A 5,768-nucleotide genomic window follows, 5' to 3' on the forward strand; every position below is an offset into this window, starting at 1 on the left:
TATATTATCTTTAATTAATTATTATAAGTCATTTATATATTAGAATTAATAATATTTAATTTTAAAAATAGATATTTATGACGTTTGTTTCAGCTGCTTTAACCGTGATTTTACTATATCATCCCTAATTAATTATTATAAATTATTTATTTATTAAAAAATTAATAATATTTAATCAAAAAATAGATGACATGTTTGCCTATATTACCCCTAATTGCTTCGTGATTTACTATATTATCCCTAATTAATTATTATAAGTCATTTATATATTAGAATTAATAATATTTTTTTTACTATATTACTCCTAATTAATTATTATAAATCATTTATACATTAAAATTAATAATATTTAATTAAATCAGTGTACATTTATATCTATATTTCATTAATATCAAATTTTAATACTAAAAAAATATTTATATTGTTGGGTCCGTACTGATACAGGCTATGCATCTTTAGTTGAAATAGAAAGGAAGTAATATCTATTTAGCTAAACTTAGCTAGTGCGGCTCAGTAACAAATTGTAACTCGAGCAAATATTGTGACACAAGCACAAATGTATGCCCACGTGCTCAAATTTGATGAAACCACATTGTCTATCATGTTAAACGTGATGAAATATGTCTCATGAGAAATAGGGCCACTTTATTTACAGCTCATAGGTAATGGTGGAGAGAGTATAAGTGGCGAATGATCAAGTACATTTTCGATATAATGAAACTGTGACAATGCCAACTCTTGTGAAGTCTTATGGATTCTTATTCCTAAGATCATATCCGCAACTCCAAGGTATTTCATATCAAACTTACTCTCGAGCATTCGTTTCATTGCATTTATGTCAGAAATATCTCTACTGATGATCAACATATCATCTACATATAAACAAACAATGACTTGGTGATTCGGAGTGTTTTTAATATAAACACATTTATTACATTCTTTTATCTTGAACCCGTTTGCCAACATGGTTTGGTCAAACTTTGCATATCATTGTTTAAGTGCTTGCTTTAGTCCATACAACGACTTAATAAGTTTACACACCTTATTCTCCTTTCCTGGAACCACAAAACCCTCAGGCTGTTCCATGTAAATTTCTTCCTCCAATTCTCCATTTACGAATGCGGTTTTCAAATCCATTTGATGGATTTCAAGATCATATATCGTCGCCAAGGCAATTAATATTCGAATCGATGTTATCCTTGTTACTGGTGATTTATCTCCATGATCTTCAAGATTTCAAAATAAAACATCATTACTGTCTTTCACTCTCTTATATCTCTACTTTTTTTTCCTTGTTAGTTTTTTTTCATCTTATTTTTTATCATTTTATTCTTTTATTTTTATTTCTTTTTCTTTTTTATTTTTTTTATTTCCACTTTATTTTCTCTCTTCTATTTCTCTTTTTTTTTTCTTTTTCATTTTTTTCCTTTCTCATATCTTTTTTTTCTATTTTTGTTTTCTTCTTCTTTTTTCCATTTTATTTTGTTTCTTTTATTTTTACACTTCTATTTCTCTTTCTTCCTTTTTTTTTTTCTTTTTTACTTCTCTTTTTTTCATTTTTTCTTTTTATATATTTTTTTTATTTTTTTACTCTTCTATCTCTAACTTTTATTTTGAAAAGACAAATATATATATCACATACACATATTCAAAAAATATGTAAAATACATAGCTATACAGATTTGAATATGTATTTACAGTACAAAACATACATATGTAATTACGAAATACATATCATATTCATATTAAACAATAACAAACATAACTATACTATATATCTTCATATGTATTTGCGAAATACAAAGGTGGCTCATATAAAATAAGAATATACATATGTATCAGGTATGCATTTTATAAATATCTATGCAGAGCTATATGTATTTTATAAGGTGTTGGATTTGTCTTTGAACTGTATATACTATGTCATTTTAGAGGGTAACATATGTACTTATTTGTTTTCTTTTACTGTTTAAGATATGTATCATATATTTTTTGATAACCTATATGTATATGTATATAATTGTCATTTTTTTTATAGAGATTTTGTGTCCTATATGTTTACATATACATGTGAGTCAAATATATATTTCTGTAAATACATATACAGATATATACATATGTTTTTTACCGTAAATACATACGCAGATCTGTATGTCTATTTATTTTGTATATTTTTTGAATATGTATATATGATATAGATATTTGTCTTTTAAAAATAAAAGATAGAGATAGAAGAGTAAAAACAAAAAAAATAGAAAAAAAAAAAAAAAAAAAAATTTTTTAAAAAAAAAAAAGAAGAAGAAGAAGAAAACAAAAAAAAATATGAGAAAAGGGAAAAAAAAGAAAACGAAAAAGGGAATAAATAAATAAATAAATGAAAAAGGAAAAAAAAGAAGAGAAGCAGAAGAGAGAAAATAAAGTGGAAAAAAAATAAAAAATAAAAAAAATTAAAATAAAAAAAAGAAAAAAATTAACAAAAAAAATAGTTAGAGATATAAGAGAATGATATTTTGAGATTTTGAAAATCATGAAAATAATAATCTTCATATTTGAGTTTGATTTGGAAAAGGAATCTACTAATTTAAATATGAGTAATTTATGGGAATTTAATTAGATGAAATAATTATTCCTTATTTAATAACTAATTTGATTAAAACAAGGGCAGTAAATCTTTTTGTATATGTATTTGTATAGCAACAGGTTACTTAAATACAAAATACAATTTGCTATTTTTCGTAATTATGAAACAGTTGCTATAAAAATTACAATTAAGGCTCTATAATTGTTATTTTTGAAATTTTTCCTTTGCAAAATAATGAACATTTTGCTTGGGCCAATAAATTGTGGCGATTTGGAAAAATATTTTTGCTCACAAAATTTTGGCCCAAATTTGGCCACAATAGAAAATATACATGTTCACACTATAAACTAGTTTCATTATGGACATTTTTACCCTTTTATCTTAAAAGTTGAATATATTCTTCTATCCTATTTCCAGTACATTGATTATATTAACGAGCTTAATTATGGTTAATTCAAATATGGAAAAGTATTTGTTTCGTGATTTATATTCATTGTCAATTGGGCAAATACGTTTTCAATAATCTTTTTTCTTAGGTAAATATATTTGTTTAAGTATTATTCATATTTACTATGTGTTTTTCTTGAAAATATATTAGCTAGAAATCTCTAATTTTAATTAGTATAATTTTACACTTTTTCAAGTTAAGAAAAAAAAATTAGATAGAAATCTCAATATTTTAGCGTAATCTTAGTCAATGTTTATTCTTTCATAGTAAGAATTTTATTTGTGACAGTAAAAAATAACTAGTACTTTAATTCACATTTGTTAAGTTTGAACATAACGCCCTTGACTCTAGCTACGACTGTTCAAAATCAAATCGAAACCAATAATCTGTAACGATAATTTCATTATTGGATAGTGGCGAGTATGTATCAAAGTAATCAAGGCCTTCTTTTTGTTTGAAGCCTTTTACTATAAGTCTTGCCTTATATTTGTCAATAGTACCATCCGTCTTCATTTTCTTTTTGAAGATCCATTTAGAACCTAAAGGTTTATTTCCTGGAGGAAGATCAACCAATTCCTACGTATGGTTGCTTAAGATTGAATCAATCTCACTGTTGACTGCCTTTTTCCAAAAGGATGAGTCTGATGACGACATCGCTTCTTTAAATGTTTGAGGCTCATTTTCTAAGAGAAATGTTACAAAATTTGATCCAAACGAAGTAGACGTTCTTTGACGTGTACTACGTCTTGGATTCTCTTCATTATGCACATTCTCACTTGGTTCATCTCGAGGTCGTTTAGATCCTCCACTAGACTGTTCATGTCTAATTTTATACAGGTAAATGCTTTCAAAGAATTCAGCATTATCTGATTCAATTACCGTATTTTCATTTATATTCGGATGTTCGGATTTATGAATCAAAAATCGACATGCTTTACTGCTTTTAGCATATCCTATGAACACACAGTCCACAGTCTTAGGTCCTATCTTAATCCTTTTAGGCATAGGAACTTGGACCTTTGCTAGACACCTCCACACTTTGAAATATTTCAAGTTGGGTTTCCTTTCTTTCCATTTTTCATAAGGAATTGATTGTGTCTTACTATGGAAAACTCTATTGAGTATACGGCTGGCTCTAAGGATAGCCTCCCCCCCACAAGTTTTGAGGTAAACCGGAACTTATAAGTAAGACATTCATCATTTTCTTAAACGTTCATTTTTTTCTTTCCACAATTCCGTTAGATTGAGGTGAATACGGGGCGGTAGTTTGATGGACGATTCCATTCTCTACACATATTTTGGCGAAGGGAGATTCATATTCTCCACCCCTATCACTTCTTATCATTTTTATCTTTTTCTCTAACTGATTTTCTACTTCAGTTTTGTATTGCCTAAACGCATCTATTGCTTTATCCTTACTATTTAGCAAGTAGACATAACAAAATCTAGTGCAATCGTCAATAAAATTTATGAAATACTTTTTCCCACCACGAGATGGTGTTAACTTCATATCACAAATGTCAGTTTGTATTAAGTCTAAGGAATTGGAATTCCTTTCAACTGACTTATAAGGATGTTTTGCATACTTTGATTCCACACACGTTTGACATTTTGATTTATTGCACTCAAAGTTTGGCAAAACCTCTAAGTTAAGCAGTTTTCGTAACATTTTGTAATTAACATGGCCTAAATGTTCATGCCACAAAGTATAAAACTCAAGCAAGTAAGAAGAATTTGAACTTTTATTGATTTCAACATTTATTATATTCATCTTAAAAAGACCCTCGGTCAGATAGCCTTTTCCTACATACACTTCTCCTTTGCTAATTACAATTTTTTCAGAAACGGTTACACATTTGAATCCGTTCTTGTCTAGAAGTGAAACAGAATTGAAGTTCCTACGTAATTATGGAACGTAAAAGACATTGTTAAGTGTCAAGACCTTTCATGAAGTCATTTTAAAGCCAACTTTTCCTGTTCCTTCTACATTAGCCGTAACGGAGTTAGCCATGTAGATAATTTCTTCTACTTGAGCCGGAGCGAAAGATGAAAACAACTCTTTGTAGGCACAAACATGGCGGGTGGCACTAGAATCCATCCACCACTTATGAGGATTCCCCACCAAGTTGCATTCTGAAAACATAGCACACAGATCATCACATTCATTATTGAACTCAATCATATTTGCTTGGTCCTTTTTCTTGCCTTTCTTAGGGGCACGACAATTCGTGGACTTATGGCCAATCTTGCCACAGTTGAAGCACTTTCCCTTGAATTTCTTCTTGAGTTGATTGCTTCCTTGTTCAAATTTCTTCCTTTTCTTAAAATTGTTTTAGTTATCTTCTACATTATGTGCTCCATTAATTGTAGAATTCTCTTTTGACCTTCTTTCGACAGCCTTATTATCCTTTTCAATACTCAGTCGAACAATAAGATCTTTGACAGTCATTTCCTTGCGTTTGTGCTTCAAGTAATTTTTTAAGTCTTTCCACATGGGTAGTAGCTTCTCAATGATCGCTGCTACTTGAAATGCATCATTCACAATCAAACCTACAAAACAGTTTATGTAAGTACTAAGAACATTTTCAATTTGTTCAACTAAGGTATTTTTCAAAGATATACCTTTCGCTAAGAGCTCGTGGATGATTACTTGCAATTCCTGCACTTGAGAGACAACCGATTTGCTATCTATCATTTTAAAGTCCAGGAACCTTGCAACAAAGAATTTCTTAATTCCCG

Source organism: Capsicum annuum, chromosome 3 (assembly GCF_002878395.1).
Source record: "Capsicum annuum cultivar UCD-10X-F1 chromosome 3, UCD10Xv1.1, whole genome shotgun sequence".
NCBI lineage: Eukaryota > Viridiplantae > Streptophyta > Magnoliopsida > Solanales > Solanaceae > Capsicum > Capsicum annuum.